The 17,652-nt window shown below is 49.1% G+C and overlaps 1 long non-coding RNA gene, 3 other non-coding genes and 1 pseudogene across 11 annotated transcripts in view; all 5 read left to right on the top strand.

Annotated features, from left to right (window-relative positions):
- The window catches only part of LOC131406359 (uncharacterized), a 75,538-nt gene extending 64,477 nt beyond the window's left edge, over window positions 1–11,061 (top strand). For 6 of the 8 annotated variants that reach the window (XR_009220107.1, XR_009220103.1, XR_009220105.1 and 3 more), the window contains one exon: window positions 7,335–8,062. This is a non-coding gene — a long non-coding RNA (uncharacterized LOC131406359). Of the gene's footprint in view, window positions 1–7,334; window positions 8,063–10,288 lie in introns of those variants that run through there. The other 2 variants (XR_009220106.1, XR_009220113.1) reach the window with 1 other exon arrangement.
- LOC131406604 (small nucleolar RNA SNORD116) lies at window positions 7,968–8,061 on the top strand. Its single transcript, XR_009220239.1, has one exon. It is a non-coding gene; the product is annotated as a small nucleolar RNA SNORD116 (small nucleolar RNA).
- LOC131406653 (small nucleolar RNA SNORD116) lies at window positions 10,672–10,764 on the top strand. Its single transcript, XR_009220285.1, has one exon. It is a non-coding gene; the product is annotated as a small nucleolar RNA SNORD116 (small nucleolar RNA).
- Window positions 11,062–13,363: 2,302 nt separating the features above from the next.
- Window positions 13,364–13,457, top strand: LOC131406603 (small nucleolar RNA SNORD116). Its single transcript, XR_009220238.1, has one exon. It is a non-coding gene; the product is annotated as a small nucleolar RNA SNORD116 (small nucleolar RNA).
- Window positions 13,458–16,066: 2,609 nt separating this feature from the next.
- Window positions 16,067–16,155, top strand: LOC131406656 (small nucleolar RNA SNORD116; annotated as a pseudogene).
- The last annotated feature ends 1,497 nt before the right edge of the window (window positions 16,156–17,652 follow it).

Raw genomic sequence — 17,652 nt, 5'->3', positions numbered from 1 at the left:
AATGAAAATGGTTCATGATATGCTAGACTAGACTCCAGTTAATAAACTTTTTATGCTGATACAGATTCTGTATTTGAATACACACACACACACACACACACACACACACAAACACATTTTCAAATAGGTGAAACTTTCCTAGAGGATTTTATTTGAAATTGGACATTTTCTAAAATATAGTATTGGAAAAAACCTCCAAGTCCATATTAATAGGTCAGAACTAGTATCTTTGATACAGTGTATAGCATAATTATCAGTGTAATAATAATGTATATCTTATTTTAATAATATTTGTCATCATGTTTCCTGTAGCAAGCAAGATTCTTATACTAGCTCCACATCAGTCTATATACACGTTACAAGTTTAGTGAAGTTGTTCCTTGGAGTGAGCAATGGTTGATTCTCAGATTTCTCTTTTTTCATTTGATAAAGAGAAATAGCCTTGTCTTGATATTTTCCCTGACTACCATTTTAACATCAATCGTTTGGAATGCTGATATACATTAATTTATTTTCATTTTGCAGGATATTGTCATCTAATAATTTTGAGCATGCTGACATCCTAAAATATTTTACCTTCTAAATATCTTACACAATAATACATATTTAAATATTATGTTAAATGAAATATAATTAACATTAATTTAAATGTTAAATATGCAAATATATAATTTAAAAAAACTCATGTCTGCTTTGACTGTGTATACTACTTCTTATGCCAATGAGAGGGAATCCTGAATTAGTCTAGTATTTTCTTCTGGAGTCAGCAATGTGGTAAGCATTATTACACTCTTGCCAATTATTTCTAGATCCTCTATTTTAATAAATAACAATATTTATCATTGCACTTTCAGTGTTTTGCTCTAATTATGGTTAAATATGTGAGTTTCTCTTTATTTTTTGTCTTTTTCAATCAGAATTAATTGGATTTTCATCTTTAGTGCTGGTAAAAAATATTTAACAGAGGTTTGTGTGTTGCTAAATATGAAAAATTATGACTATCAGACAGATTAAATGTGAATAAGGAGTAACATGTAGGTGGTAGACAGTGGCAAAGGAGGTATGAGATATGATAGATATATGAATATTTTTTGAGATATTTTTGATTTTAGTAAGCAGAACTGAGAGGATCTTGGAAAAACAGCAAAACCTGTAAATTATTGTCCTGACCCATTTTTCATAAAGTTGCATAGTTGCTGGTGGAAATTATGCTTTGAAGAAAAATAGGGAGATTTTAGCTCATTTAAATATCAAAAGGTAGGACTATCTTAAGTTAAATTGAAGCAGGGATTTTTAAAGCTATATTGAGATATAATTCACAAATCATAAATTTATCCATTAAGAGTGTACAGTTCAGTTATTTTTAGTATATTCACAAAGTGTGTGACCATCATCACAATCTAATTTTTGAACTCTTCCAACTCCTAAATTTTCAGTCACCATTCTTTCTTTTGCCTAAATGCACTCATTAGAACATCCAGTACCATGTTTAATAGAAGCAGTGAGATCATATATCCTTGTCTTTTTCCTGATCTTAGGGGGAAAACATCTAGTCTTTTGCATTAAATATGACGTTCACTGTGAGTTTTTCTTGGACACTCTTTATCAGGTCAAGTATTCCTTCTGTTCTTAATATGTTGAGTGTAAGGGTGGTGGATTTTGTCAAATTCTTTGCATTTATTAAGATGATCAAGTACTTTTTATCTTTCATTCTACTGAAAGCATATATTACATTGATTGATTTTTGTATATTGGACCACTCTTGCATTCCTAGGATAAGTCCCACTTGGTCATGGTGTATAATCCTTTTAATATGCAGCTAGATTTGGTTTTCTAGTATTTTGTTGAAGATTTCTGTTCAAAATCTTCATGGAACTTATTGGTGTACGTTTCGTTTTCTTGTGATGTCCTTGTCTGTCTTTGATATCAGGGTTATATTAGCCCCAGACTATGAGTTAGGAAGTGTGTGCTCCTCATCTATTTTTCGGAAGTGTTTGAGAAGTATTGGTGTTAATGCTTCCTTAAATATTAGTAGAATTCACCAGTGATGCCATATTGTCCTAGGCTTTTCCTTAAAGGAAGTTTTTTTTTTTTTCCCCCTAACTCAATCCCTTTACTTTTTATCAGTCTGACTTAATCTATTCAGGCTATTACAACAAGATGCCACAGACTCCATAGCTTATAAACAACAGAAATTTATTTCTCACAGTTTTGGAGGATAGAGTACCAGCATGGTTGAGATCCAGGGTCCAGCATGGTAGGATAAGAGCCTCTGCTGAGTTGCAGACATCTTGTTGTATCTTCACATGGTGGAAGGATCAGGAGAATTCTGTGGGGGGTCTTTTTTATTAGAAACAAATCCCATTCACATCTCCACCCTCATGACTTCACTTCTCAAAGGCTCAACCTACTAACTTTCAGACCATAGCAAGATCTATTCAGATTTTCTATTTCTTTTTGAATTATTTTGATAGTCTATATGTTTTTTGGAATTGGTCCATTACATCTATATTGTTTAATTTGTTAGTATACACTTGTTCATAGAATTGTTTCTAATCCTTTTTGTTTCTTTGAAGTCAATAGTAATGTCCCTGTGTTCATTCATAATTTTAGAAAGTTGAGTCTTTTATCTTTACCTCTGGTCAGTCTAGGTAAAGCTTTGTGATTTTTTTTGAATTTTTCAAGAATCAGTTTTTGGCTTCATTGACTTTATTTTTTTTCCAAATGATTATTTTAATCTTTAATTTTTATCTTCTGCATTAATCTTTATTTTCTCTCTGTTCTTTATGTTTGGATTGCTCTTCTTTTTCCAGTTTCCTAAGGTGGAAGGTTAGCTTATTGATTGGAAATCTGTCTTCTTTTTTGATATAGGTGATAACAGCTATAAAATTTTCCCCAGAGTACTGCTTTTGGCATACCACAAGTTTTGGGATGTTGTGTTTTCATTTTCATTCATCTCAAAGAATTTAATGATTTGCCTTAAGATTTTTTATTTGATTTAATGTTTATTAGGAATATGTTTCTTAATTTCCACATTTGTGTGCATTTTGTAAATTTTTGTCTGTTATTGATTTCTAATTTAATTCTGTTGCAGTCAGTCAACATACTTTGTATGATTTCAGTGTTTAAAATTTATTTAGACTTATTTTGGGTGTTATATGTGGTCTATTCTGGAGAATGTTTCACACACATTTAGGAAAAATGTGTATTCTACTGCTTTTAGGTATGGTGTTCTGTATACGTCTATAAGGTGTGGTTGGTTTATAGTGTTGTTTAAGTCTTCTATTTGTTTAATGACTTTTTTTCTAGTTCTATTCATTATTGAAGTATCCAAATATTATTGGAGAATTGTTTATTTCTCCATTTAGTTCTATACAATTTTGCTCGTATGTTTTAGGAGTTTGGGCTTGGATGTGTATAAGTTTATAATTGCTATGTCTTCCTAATGGATTGACCCTTTTATCAATGTATAATAGACTCATATCAAGTTTGTTTAAAGACTATTTTGTCTGGTATTAGTATAGTTGCTCCAGCTCTCTATAGGTTACTATCTGTATGAAATATGTTTTCCATGCTTTTACTTTCAACAAGTATGTGTTTTTGAATCTAAAGTGTGTCTCTTATAGAAAACGTCTAGTTGGATTAGGTATTTTAGTCCATTTTGCCAATCTCTGCCTTTTACTTATAAATTTTAAATCATTTGCATTTAATGTAATTACTGATAAAGAAGGGCTTCTGCTGCTTTGCTATTCATTTTCTCTATGTGTCTTATATGTTTTTAGTTTTATTTCCTCCATTATTGCTTTCTTAAATAGATATTATTGAGTGTACCATTTTATTTTTTAAAATTCTCATGTTTCTTTCTATATATTTTTGAGTTATTTTCTTAGTGGTTGCCTTAAGGATAACAGTTAACATCTTAATTTATAACAACCTAGTTCAGATTAATACCAGTTTAATTTCAATAGTATATAAAATCTTTGCTTCCATATTGCTCCATTTCCCCTTTTTGTTGTCATTATTACAGATTATGTCTTTATACATATAGACTCCTCACCACAGACTTATAATTATTGTTTTATGCAGTTATTTAAAAATATGATGGGAAAAAGTTACCAAAAAAATACATTAATCCTGGCTTTTATGTATGCCTACATAGTTATCTTTAGCCAGCCCTGGTGGTCAAGTGGCTAAGATTCGACACTCTCACTGCCACAGCCCAGGTTTGTTTCCTGGTCAGGGAACCACACCACCTATCTTTTGATTGCCATACTGTGATGGCTGTGTGTTGCAGTGATGCTGAAAGCTGTGTCGCTGGCATTTCACATACCAGCATGGTCATTCATAGTGGTCATTCACAGTTTCAGCTGAGCTTCCAGACTAGTACAGACTAGCAAGCAGGACCTGGCCACCCACTTCCAAAAACATTGGCCATGAAAACCCTATGAATAGCAGTGGAGCATTGTCTGATGTAGTGCAAGAAGGTGAGAGGATAGCACAAAAAGACTAGGCAGGCTTTTGCTCTGCTGTGCACAGGGTCACTAAGAGTTGAAGTTGACTTGACACTAACAACGAAGTTAACTTTACTGGTTTATTTACTTCTTGATATGGATTCAAGTTACTGTCTATTGTCCATTCATTTCAGATTGAAGGACTCCCTTTGGTGTTTGTTGTAGGGTCAGTCTGCTATCAAAGAACTTTCTCAGTTTTTGTTAATCTTGAGAATGTCTTAATTTCTCCTTCATTTTCATAGGAAATTTTTGTCAAATAAAGAATTCCTGGTTGAATGTCTTTTTGTTTGGCACTTCAGATGTGTCAACATACTGCCTTCTGGCCTCCGTGTTTTTTGATAAGAAATGAGTTATTGATCCTATTTTTTTATCCACTTATTTTTGTTTTTTTGAGGAAGATTAGCCCTGAGCTAAGATCTGTGCCAATCCTCCTCTTTTTTGCTGAGCAAGATTGGCCCTGGGCTAACATCCATGCCCATCTTCCTCCACTTTATATGGGATGCTGCCACAGCATGGCTTGATAAGCGGTGCATAGGTCCGCGCCCAGGATCCCGCTTGCAAACCCCAGGCCGCCGAAGTGGAGTGTGCAAACTTAACTGCTATGCCACCAGGCCGGCCCCAGTTGTTGATCTTATTGAGAATCATTTTTATGCTTTTGCTTTTATGCTACTGCTGCTTTCAGAGTTCTCTCTTTGTCATTGTCTTTCAACAAGTTCATTGTGATGTGTCCCAACATGGATTTCTTTGAGTTTATCTTACATGGAGTTCACTGGTCTGATTGTGTAGATAGGTTTAACACTTTTCATCAACTTTGGGTAGGTTTGGGCTGTTATTATTTGAAATATGCTTTCTGTTTGTTTCTTATTCTGCAATTCTCATTATGCATATATTGATACACTTGGTGGTGCCCTCACAGGACTTTTAGGCTATGTTCATTAAAATATTTTTTTATGCTTTTAACTGAATAATTTCAATTGCTATATCTTTAACTTAAATTTTTTTTGTTAGCTCACATTTGCTATTGTGCCCTTATAGTGAGTTTTTTTTTTATTTCTGTTATTGTACTTTTCAACTCCAGAATTTCTACTTGATTTCATTTGAAAAATTTCTGTCTCTTTATTGATATCCCTAATTCCTGAGACCTTTTTTGTGGGGTTTATTTAGTTATTTAGATATATTTTATTGTATCTCTTTGGACATATTTAAAATAACTGATTTAAAGAATTTCTCTATTGAGTACAATGCCTGGACTTCCTGAGGGAGAGATTCTTTTGATTGTTTTTGTTTTTTCTCTGTGTGTGGGACATATTTTCTTGTTTGTTTGAATGCCCGTACTTTTTTGTTGAAAATTGGACATTTTGAATATCATAATGTGGCACTCTGGATATCAAATCATCCTCCACTCGCTGGGTTTGTTGTTACTTTTTGTTGTAAAAGTTGTTTGTAGTGTGTGGCCACTGAAGACTCTGTTCCACTAAATCAGTGATCACCTGATAATCAGCAGAGATTTCCTTAAAAAAACCTGAAAACAAAAAAATCTCCATGTCTCTCTATATTGCGCTATGTCTTTAACACTCAACCAGACATCTTAAACTTTCCCTTAGCCTCAATTTTTGCTTCCCAAGAGCCTCAAGTTCACCCAAACAGGAGAGCTTAGGGGCTTCTCATCTTTCCTGAATATGCACATAACACTGCATCTGTACTGCCCTTATAGATTCCTAGGAACACATTGGATCTTCTCCACAGCCATTATTCCACAAAAAATCTCATTCCCCAACCTTGCCTCATGAAGTTTTTGGTTTATTGTTTTCTGCAGATGTTATCCATTGCATCAGACAGCAGTAACAAACACTATAAATCATGGTCAATCTAGCTGCTATAACACTGAGTGAGTTCTGAATTAGGAGAAATAAAAGCAAGTCTTTGAGGCAGTCTTTTAGGGAGGCAACGTACAAACCAAAATAAATAATCACAGTTATTTGGATATGAGGTCCCTTTTATTTGCTGTACCATTACTAGGAACGTGCACTGTTATTTTCAATAATGCCACTGAGCTGGGGAGTGAGAGATGGAATCAGGGGAAGTTAAACAGCACATTGTTCCTTTTTTAAAAATTCAAATTTTTTTTTTTTATTAAGAAATCCCCTGTGGTTACAGTCATGTCTTGGTGAGATTCCAGATTTTAAAAAAATTAATTCTGCAAGATTTTGACAGTTTTTTGTTGTGAATATTTTATGGAGGGACAGATTTTTGGAGTTCCTTACTCTGCCAGTTTTGCTGATGTCACTCCTCATTTGATTTTTGATTTCCGAAACCATTAATGATACTGGGAATATTTCCATGGACTTAATTGTCACTTCTGTGTCTTCTCTGGATAAATGTATCTTAAAATAATTTAACAGCAATTAACTGGGTTATTTGTTTTCTAGTGGAGTCAAAGAGTTGATTATATGTTTTGAAACCAAATGTCTTAATGAAAGATATAATTTGAACATGATTTTATAAGATTCTTTGTGCTCTTCTTTCATTGTATAAATGGTATCCGTAAATCACAAAATAAGTTAATATTGATAAAGTGAAATTTATGGACGTTCTTCGTTAATTTCTTTAATTGTGAAGGACATTTCATCTATTCCTATTGCTTCCGCTGATGAATTATTTACATTAACTTTCTGTAATAATGACATGCTGAAGAATGGATAATAGATTAAATCATATATGATTGATAAAAATAAAAACGTTTATGAATGTGCTCCATAAAGGTTGTTGAAGCCAATGTTAATGTAATATTTGAGGGTATTTCAAAAGAGTCTTGTGTTCCAGGTGAAAAGATGATACTTTGAAAGAAGAAGTACGTGACTGACTGTCTGCAGAAGTCAATGAAATGAAGCTCACTGGGAAAGGAACGGGAAATGGGCACTATTACTGAGAGGTTTAACATGGGACAAGGAGTATACAAAAGCAAAAATGCACATAAGATTCCTCATGGCGCAATCAGAGCATTTGGACTTAGCATTACAGGGTCTGTCCTAAGTATGTTCCTCAAGATTCCAAGTGATATCGCTACAGTTCTGCAGTGGAACTCTGTACAGAGCATGCTGTCCACCACTGAGAGAAGACGTTAGTGTCCCTGTATGAGCGAGCTGCGAGGGAACGGCGGAAGAAGTGTGGCCCAGGATGCGCACGGTGCCCGTGGGTGGCTCAGGACGGTAAGCCTTACGTTGTCGCCAGTTCTGCCTTTGGCCCTGGGCTCTCGTGGACCTGCCTTAGAGGCTGTCTGTCCGCGTGTCCCCAGTGGCATGCGGGCTCGTGCTCTAAGGGTGGATCGACTGTTCCTCTCGCTCGGTGGCTTGGCTCTGGATTCTCCAGGCTGCTGGCGGACTCGGAGGCGATGGGCTCACCCGCTGAGCCGGCCAGCCTGTCCTCTGACTTGTTCCAGGTTCCCAGAATGTGCTCGGATCGATGATGACTCCCTCATATGCATTCCTTGGAAAATCTGAACAAAATGAGTGAGAACTCACTACCGTCGTTCTCATCGAAACTGAGGTCCAGCACGTTGTCTTCCCCAGGGACGGCAGGAGTGAGGGACAGCTTCCCCTTGGTCACACTCGTCCAAACACCAGCCCAGGGCGTCAGCGTGTGAGAGCCTCTCGCCTTGGGGCTCGTTCCCTTCTCCGCATTCGTTGGGCGTCCGTCAATCGGAGGTCTTGGGTGAATGGCCGGGCTCTCGCACGGCGTGGCTGCCAGCTCGCATCCTAGGGTTAGGTGTCGGCGCTGGCATAGGCCCCGTGAGCTCACGGCGTTGTGTCTGCGTGGGCCTGGTTCCCGCTTCAGACGAAACCCCTCGGGGGTCTGCGTCTCAGAGCTGAACAGCAGAAGTCCCCGTGGTTTCTGATTAGAGGCCCAGGCCAGACAGGGAGCCATTACCCCTTCACTGCCTTTTGGCTTGGTGAGGCAACCGGAGCGTCCGTCGGGGTTTGGGGCAGGCGGCAGAGTTCAGGCTAAGGCTGCGGTCCTGCAGGTGGAGTTCCTCTGCGTGACCCACTCGCCCGATCCTCACAAAGGCGCCCAAAGGTGGACTGTGCTGTGCACCTCACGCTTGTGTCAAGACACTGTGCCGGCTGATGGCTTGTACGGTGGGGGGAAGGGCACAGAGAGGACAGGTCCTAGTGTGATGCCATGGGCTTCCAGGGGACGGACTGTCTCGTTGTGTTCCAAGTGCCGTCATGGGCTTGTCAGGGATGTCTCCTGGCTCTGACGGGGCTGCCACTTGGTGCGTACCAGAGAAGGCTTGCGGGCCCGTGTGTATGCACTGTGGTAGGTGACCCTTGTGGTGGGTGGCATGTCTGTTCCAGAGTGGTGGCGCCAAATGGTTCCCTTCCTGGTCCCTTGAAGAGGGCCACTGGCTCGGGACTGCGGGCCGGCCACCGCTGCTCATGGAGTCCTTAGGCGAACGTTGTCTCTGATCCTCTGCCCTCTGATCTTGGGCACGGAGTTTGCAAGGAGAAAGTGTACCTCCAGGCTGGTCCACTTTTCCTGGCACAGTTGGATCATTCCCCCTCGGAGGACTTTAGCCGTATCTGTGGAAGCCCGTGGGCGTGCCAGAGACGGGGGCTGTTGCTGTGACCCGAGGCGCACTGCCCCGGAGAGACGTGTAGCTTGGGAAACGTCCACGTCTCCTTGCGTGGAGTGCGTGTCCTAGTTTAAGTCTTGCTCTCGTCTTCCTGGGTGAAGCCAGCCTTTGAGCCATGGGAGGTCGTTTGTGGTGTAAGAGGTGTCGAAGAAGGTGTCAACGGTTGAAACTGGTGGGTCGAGTTAGGCAAAGTCAAAATTCCTGCATGGCTGACCTCCCTGAGGCTCACTTCTACCCGATGTGTGTGTAGTGTTCCAGGCACCTCTTGGGGGACTTGTTTTGAAGGCCCGGGGGTGCTGCTTTGGACGGGGCAGCCGTGTGTTGACCGATTCCCGGAAGGCCAGGTTCCAAAGAGCGGCCGGCTGTGGAAATGCCAGGGCCCTGGATGGGAATTTGCTCGAGGTTCAGTCGGGTTTTAGCGTGGGTCATGGTGGCCGTAGACCTCCACCTCCCGGCGGGTTTCCTGCTGGCCCGCGGTGGGCATTTCGTATTAGTTAGGTCGAAGAGGTACCTGGCCTGAAGTGGCGGGGCCACTTCAGATTGAGATGGGCTGCTTCTTCCCTATAGCCCGTGTCCCCGTGGTGGAGGCCCTCGAGTCGGCGGTTTAGTTACGGCGGTGGCCACTGCGTTCGCCTCAAGTGCGGTTCACGTGGGGCGGCTTGCGGGGACCCAAGGTCCAGCTAGCCTTAGCATCCGCAATCGGGCGGAGCGTGTGCCTGCTAGCGTCTCGTTTTCCGTTGGTCAGAAGGAGTGGCTGTGACAGAGGGAGTCTGGGGCCTAGTGGAGCAGCCTTCCCTAGAGGTCAGCCGCCTGACCAGTAGGGGTCAAAGTTGGCGTCGTTTCTTGGGAAGTCACCGGTCCTCCGCCGTCGTGTGGCAGGGCTTGAGGCCAGGGGGTCTGTGCGGAAGACGAGCCTTTTCAGGGGCTTCGGCCTCCGCACCCGAAGACACGCACACGCACCTAGCTGCACACCGTCCCGCCCTGGTGGTGTCACACACACACGCCTTCCGTCGTGGCTGAGGGAAAGAGGTAGAGGGCAGGAAGATGCAGGGCTTGCCCCGGGGGAATCCTTGGCCTGGATCTTGTTCCCTAAGACCCTGGCTACGTTTCTCAAGCAGCCATGTGATTTGTCTGCACTTCTCAGGTGGAATCTCCGTGCAAAGCTTGCCGTCGACCAGGAAGAGAAGAGCTGCCTGTCCTCCGTTGAGCGGAGATGCGAGGGAATCCCGGAAGAGGCGTGGCTTACGGTGCGCGCCGGCCCCGTGGATCGCTTAGGACGGTAAGAATTCCTTTGCACCCAGCTGATGCCGTTGGCTTTAGGATTCGTGGAGCGGCCTTGGAGGCTTCTTGTCCGCGTGTCCCCAGGGGCATGCGGGGTCACGCTCTAAGGGTGGATGGAGAGTTCCCCTTGCTCGTTGGCTTGGATCCTGGATTCTCCAGGCTGCTGGCGGCCTCTGAGGTGATGGGCTCACCCGCTGCGCCACCCAGCCTCCCTTGTGACAACTTCCAGCTGCCCAGAAGGTGCTCGGATCGATGATGACTCCCTCAAATGCATTCCTTGGAAATCTGAACACAATGAGTGAGAACTCACTACCGTCGTTCTCATCGAAACTGAGGTCCAGCACCTTGTCTTCCCCAAGGTTGACAGGAGTGAGGGACAGCTTCTCGTTGATCACGCTCGTGCAGCCACCACCAGGGCGTCAGCATCCTAGGGTCTCCCGTCTTTGCATCAGTAGTTTGACCGCTTTAGTTGGGCGTTCACGAATCGGAGGGGCTTGGTCGAATGGCCAGCCGCTGCTGGCGTGGCGGCCCGGTGGCATCCCAGTTGTAGAGTCGGAGAGGGTGGCGTTGCCACAGGCCCAGGGAGTTCCCGGCAGGGAGTATGTGTTGGCCAGGTTCTGGCTTGAGACGTAGCCCCGGGGGTCTGTGTCTCGAAGGCGAACGGCAGACTCTTCCCTGGTTTCTGGTCGGAGCCCCTGTTTCGGCCAGGCAAGTAGCAGTAGCTGTTCTTGCCTTGCTGCTCGGTGAGGAGGTTTGATCGGCCCGTGGGTTTGGGGGCGGGGTCCGAGGAACTAGGCCCCAGTGCTGCCGTTGGCAGCTCTTGTATTGCACCTCGTCACCCGGTCGACACAAAGGGGGCCCAAGATCGGCTGCGATGTGGACCCAGCACTGAGATCAAGACACTGTGGTGGCTGACGCGGTGGACAGGGAGGGTAGGGCACGGAGAGGACCGGTCGTAGCGTGATTCCACGGGCTTCCATAGGCTGTACCGCCTGGTTGTGTTCCAGCCTCTGCCGTGGGCTTGCCAGGGGTGCCGTTGGGCCCTAAGGGGGCTGCCGCCTGGTGCCTGCCAGGGAAGGCTTCGGGGTCCGTGAGGATGCGCTGAGGTAGAGGACCTTTACGGTAGGTGGCATCTCACTTCCTGAGGAGTGGCGCTCAGTGGTTCTCTTCCTGGTGCCTTGAAGAGATCGAGAGGCCCACGACTGCCCGCCAGCCACCTCTGCTCCACATTGCTTAGGCGAACGTTCTGTCTGCCCCTTTGCCCCCTCGGGCACGGAGCTTCCAAGGTGAAAGCGTTACTCCAGGAGAGTTTGCTTTTCCTGGGCCGGGTGGCTGACATCCTCCTGGCAGGGGTTGGGATTCCTTTGTGGAAGCCTGTGGGCGTGGCCGAGACCGAGAGTGCTGCGATCCTAGGCGCCCTGCCCCGGGGACAGACGTCTAGCGTGGAGGAGGACCACGTCTCCTTGTGTGGGAGCTGTGTCCTCGTTTGCTTGTTTGTCTTGTCTTCGTGGAGGAAGCGTTTGTCCTCTCTGTGAGATCGTCTGTGGTGTCAGGGGGCCAAAGGGAAGGGGTCAGAGGTTGAATGGGATGGGGTCGACTCATGCACAGTCAGAATTCCCTTAGGGCCGTCCCGCGTGAGGCTCCCTGGCCCTCGTGCAGCCGCAGTGTTGGGGGCTCCAACGAGGGGGACTTGTTTTGCAGGCGTGAGGATGCTGCTTGTTTGGAGCAGGCAGGCAGGGGCTTGAACGTTTCCTGGAAGGCCAGCAGGCCAGCCGGCAACCCGCTGGCTGTGGAAATGCCAGGTGCCAGGTGCCCGGGCGGGAATTTGCTGTGGTTTGAGTCGGCTTTTACCCTGGGTCGTGGTGGCTGAAGACCACCCGTTCCAGTGGGGTCTCCTGCCGGCCCGCTGAGGGCCTTTGGGCTTAGTGAGGCCAAACCGGAGCCCGGTCTGAAGTCGTTTGGCCACTTCAGTTGAAGACGGGCTGCTTGTGTTCTGCTGCCCGTGTCCCCGTGCGGCCAGCTTTCCTGTCAGTCATTTTGCTCTGCTGGCAGCCGCATTTCCGTCACGTGCGGTTCACCTGAGGCAGCTCGTGGGGACACGATGTCCACGTTGACATCACATCCACGGTCGGCGCGAGGCTGTCTGTAGCTTCTCGGTGCCCTTTGCTCAGAAGGAGTGGTTCTCAGAGAGGGAGCTCGTGGCCAATTTGAGCAGCCTCCAGAGGTCAAAGTTGGCGTTCCCGCTTTGGAAGTCACCGGTCTCCTGCATCGGGTGGTGGGGCACGAGGCCAGGCGTCTGTGCGGACGGCATGCTTTTTCAGGTGCCGAGGTCTCCGCACACGAACACACACGCACGGGCGCACGCGCGCACGCCCAGTCCTGCATACCTGCCTCCACTCGTGGTGTCACACACGCCTTCGGTCACCCGTAAGGGATAGAGGTAGAGGACAAGCAGATGGCAGGTGACCCCGGGGGAAACTCTGGCCTGGATCTTGTTATCTGACCCCCTGGGTACGTTTCTCAAGCAGGCGTGTGATGTCTCTACCCTTGTCAGGGGCAAGTGCCGTGCGAAGCTCGCTGCCGGCCACAGAGAGAGAAGACCTTCGTGTCCTTTGATGAGCCGAGGTGCGAGGGAACGGCGGAAGTAGTGTGGCCCAGGATGCGCACGGTGCCCGTGGGTGGCTCAGGACGGTAAGCCTTACGTTGTCGCCAGTTCTGCCTTTGGCCCTGGGCTCTCGTGGACCTGCCTTAGAGGCTGTCTGTCCGCGTGTCCCCAGTGGCATGCGGGCTCGTGCTCTAAGGGTGGATCGACTGTTCCTCTCGCTCGGTGGCTTGGCTCTGGATTCTCCAGGCTGCTGGCGGACTCGGAGGCGATGGGCTCACCCGCTGAGCCGGCCAGCCTGTCCTCTGACTTGTTCCGGGTTCCCAGAATGTGCTCGGATCGATGATGACTCCCTCATATGCATTCCTTGGAAAATCTGAACAAAATGAGTGAGAACTCACTACCGTCGTTCTCATCGAAACTGAGGTCCAGCACGTTGTCTTCCCCAGGGACGGCAGGAGTGAGGGACAGCTTCCCCTTGGTCACACTCGTCCAAACACCAGCCCAGGGCGTCAGCGTGTGAGAGCCTCTCGCCTTGGGGCTCGTTCCCTTCTCCGCATTCGTTGGGCGTCCGTCAATCGGAGGTCCTGGGTCAATGGCCGGGCTCTCGCACGGCGTGGCTGCCAGCTCGCATCCTAGGGTTAGGTGTCGGCGCTGGCATAGGCCCCGTGAGCTCACGGCGTTGTGTCTGCGTGGGCCTGGTTCCCGCTTCAGACGAAACCCCTCGGGGGTCTGCGTCTCAGAGCTGAACAGCAGAAGTCCCCGTGGTTTCTGATTAGAGGCCCAGGCCAGACAGGGAGCCATTACCCCTTCACTGCCTTTTGGCTTGGTGAGGCAACCGGAGCGTCCGTCGGGGTTTGGGGCAGGCGGCAGAGTTCAGGCTAAGGCTGCGGTCCTGCAGGTGGAGTTCCTCTGCGTGACCCACTCGCCCGATCCTCACAAAGGCGCCCAAAGGTGGACTGTGCTGTGCACCTCACGCTTGTGTCAAGACGCTGTGCCGGCTGATGGCTTGTACGGTGGGGGGAAGGGCACAGAGAGGACAGGTCCTAGTGTGATGCCATGGGCTTCCAGGGGACGGACTGTCTCGTTGTGTTCCAAGTGCCGTCATGGGCTTGTCAGGGATGTCTCCTGGCTCTGACGGGGCTGCCACTTGGTGCGTACCAGAGAAGGCTTGCGGGCCCGTGTGTATGCACTGTGGTAGGTGACCCTTGTGGTGGGTGGCATGTCTGTTCCAGAGTGGTGGCGCCAAATGGTTCCCTTCCTGGTCCCTTGAAGAGGGCCACTGGCTCGGGACTGCGGGCCGGCCACCGCTGCTCATGGAGTCCTTAGGCGAACGTTGTCTCTGATCCTCTGCCCTCTGATCTTGGGCACGGAGTTTGCAAGGAGAAAGTGTACCTCCAGGCTGGTCCACTTTTCCTGGCACAGTTGGATCATTCCCCCTCGGAGGACTTTAGCCGTATCTGTGGAAGCCCGTGGGCGTGCCAGAGACGGGGGCTGTTGCTGTGACCCGAGGCGCACTGCCCCGGAGAGACGTGTAGCTTGGGAAACGTCCACGTCTCCTTGCGTGGAGTGCGTGTCCTAGTTTAAGTCTTGCTCTCGTCTTCCTGGGTGAAGCCAGCCTTTGAGCCATGGGAGGTCGTTTGTGGTGTAAGAGGTGTCGAAGAAGGCGTCAACGGTTGAAGCTGGTGGGTCGAGTTAGGCAAAGTCAAAATTCCTGCATGGCTGACCTCCCTGAGGCTCACTTCTCCCCGATGTGTGTGTAGTGTTCCAGGCACCTCTTGGGGGACTTGTTTTGAAGGCCCGGGGGTGCTGCTTTGGACGGGGCAGCCGTGTGTTGACCGATTCCCGGAAGGCCAGGTTCCAAAGAGCGGCCGGCTGTGGAAATGCCAGGGCCCTGGATGGGAATTTGCTCGAGGTTCAGTCGGGTTTTAGCGTGGGTCATGGTGGCCGTAGACCTCCACCTCCCGGCGGGTTTCCTGCTGGCCCGCGGTGGGCATTTCGTATTAGTTAGGTCGAAGAGGTACCTGGCCTGAAGTGGCGGGGCCACTTCAGATTGAGATGGGCTGCTTCTTCTCTATAGCCCGTGTCCCCGTGGTGGAGGCCCTCGAGTCGGCGGTTTAGTTACGGCGGTGGCCACTGCGTTCGCCTCAAGTGCGGTTCACGTGGGGCGGCTTGCGGGGACCCAAGGTCCAGCTAGCCTTAGCATCCGCAATCGGGCGGAGCGTGTGCCTGCTAGCGTCTCGTTTTCCGTTGGTCAGAAGGAGTGGCTGTGACAGAGGGAGTCTGGGGCCTAGTGGAGCAGCCTTCCCTAGAGGTCAGCCGCCTGACCAGTAGGGGTCAAAGTTGGCGTCGTTTCTTGGGAAGTCACCGGTCCTCCGCCGTCGTGTGGCAGGGCTTGAGGCCAGGGGGTCTGTGCGGAAGACGAGCCTTTTCAGGGGCTTCGGCCTCCGCACCCGAAGACACGCACACGCACCTAGCTGCACACCGTCCCGCCCTGGTGGTGTCACACACACACGCCTTCCGTCGTGGCTGAGGGAAAGAGGTAGAGGGCAGGAAGATGCAGGGCTTGCCCCGGGGGAATCCTTGGCCTGGATCTTGTTCCCTAAGACCCTGGCTACGTTTCTCAAGCAGCCATGTGATTTGTCTGCACTTCTCAGGTGGAATCTCCGTGCAAAGCTTGCCGTCGACCAGGAAGAGAAGAGCTGCCTGTCCTCCGTTGAGCGGAGATGCGAGGGAATCCCGGAAGAGGCGTGGCTTACGGTGCACGCCGCCCCGTGGATCGCTTAGGACGGTAAGAATTCCTTTGCACCCAGCTGATGCCGTTGGCTTTAGGATTCGTGGAGCGGCCTTGGAGGCTTCTTGTCCGCGTGTCCCCAGGGGCATGCGGGGTCACGCTCTAAGGGTGGATGGAGAGTTCCCCTTGCTCGTTGGCTTGGATCCTGGATTCTCCAGGCTGCTGGCGGCCTCTGAGGTGATGGGCTCACCCGCTGCGCCACCCAGCCTCCCTTGTGACAACTTCCAGCTGCCCAGAAGGTGCTCGGATCGATGATGACTCCCTCAAATGCATTCCTTGGAAATCTGAACACAGTGAGAACTCACTACCGTCGTTCTCATCGAAACTGAGGTCCAGCACCTTGTCTTCCCCAAGGTTGACAGGAGTGAGGCACAGCTTCTCGTTGATCACGCTCGTGCAGCCACCACCAGGGCGTCAGCATCCTAGAGTCTCCCGTCTTTGCATCAGTAGTTTGACCGCTTTAGTTGGGCGTTCACGAATCGGAGGGGCTTGGTCGAATGGCCAGCCGCTGCTGGCGTGGCGGCCCGGTGGCATCCCAGTTGTAGAGTCGGAGAGGGTGGCGTTGCCACAGGCCCAGGGAGTTCCCGGCAGGGAGTATGTGTTGGCCAGGTTCTGGCTTGAGACGTAGCCCCGGGGGTCTGTGTCTCGAAGGCGAACGGCAGACTCTTCCCTGGTTTCTGGTCGGAGCCCCTGTTTCGGCCAGGCAAGTAGCAGTAGCTGTTCTTGCCTTGCTGCTCGGTGAGGAGGTTTGATCGGCCCGTGGGTTTGGGGGCGGGGTCCGAGGAACTAGGCCCCAGTGCTGCCGTTGGCAGCTCTTGTATTGCACCTCGTCACCCGGTCGACACAAAGGGGGCCCAAGATCGGCTGCGATGTGGACCCAGTACTGAGATCAAGACACTGTGGTGGCTGACGCGGTGGACAGGGAGGGTAGGGCACGGAGAGGACCGGTCGTAGCGTGATTCCACGGGCTTCCATAGGCTGTACCGCCTGGTTGTGTTCCAGCCTCTGCCGTGGGCTTGCCAGGGGTGCCGTTGGGCCCTAAGGGGGCTGCCGCCTGGTGCCTGCCAGGGAAGGCTTCGGGGTCCGTGAGGATGCGCTGAGGTAGAGGACCTTTACGGTAGGTGGCATCTCACTTCCTGAGGAGTGGCGCTCAGTGGTTCTCTTCCTGGTGCCTTGAAGAGATCGAGAGGCCCACGACTGCCCGCCAGCCACCTCTGCTCCACATTGCTTAGGCGAACGTTCTGTCTGCCCCTTTGCCCCCTCGGGCACGGAGCTTCCAAGGTGAAAGCGTTACTCCAGGAGAGTTTGCTTTTCCTGGGCCGGGTGGCTGACATCCTCCTGGCAGGGGTTGGGATTCCATTGTGGAAGCCTGTGGGCGTGGCCGAGACCGAGAGTGCTGCGATCCTAGGCGCCCTGCCCCGGGGACAGACGTCTAGCGTGGAGGAGGACCACGTCTCCTTGTGTGGGAGCTGTGTCCTCGTTTGCTTGTTTGTCTTGTCTTCGTGGAGGAAGCGTTTGTCCTCTCTGTGAGATCGTCTGTGGTGTCAGGGGGCCAAAGGGAAGGGGTCAGAGGTTGAATGGGATGGGGTCGACTCATGCACAGTCAGAATTCCCTTAGGGCCGTCCCGCGTGAGGCTCCCTGGCCCTCGTGCAGCCGCAGTGTTGGGGGCTCCAACGAGGGGGACTTGTTTTGCAGGCGTGAGGATGCTGCTTGTTTGGAGCAGGCAGGCAGGGGCTTGAACGTTTCCTAGAAGGCCAGCAGGCCAGCCGGCAACCCGCTGGCTGTGGAAATGCCAGGTGCCCGGGCGGGAATTTGCTGTGGTTTGAGTCG

The sequence above is a fragment of the Diceros bicornis genome, chromosome 5, assembly GCF_020826845.1.
Source record: "Diceros bicornis minor isolate mBicDic1 chromosome 5, mDicBic1.mat.cur, whole genome shotgun sequence".
NCBI classification, from domain to species: Eukaryota; Metazoa; Chordata; class Mammalia; order Perissodactyla; family Rhinocerotidae; genus Diceros; species Diceros bicornis.
This window is presented reverse-complemented; position numbering and strand designations above follow the sequence as displayed.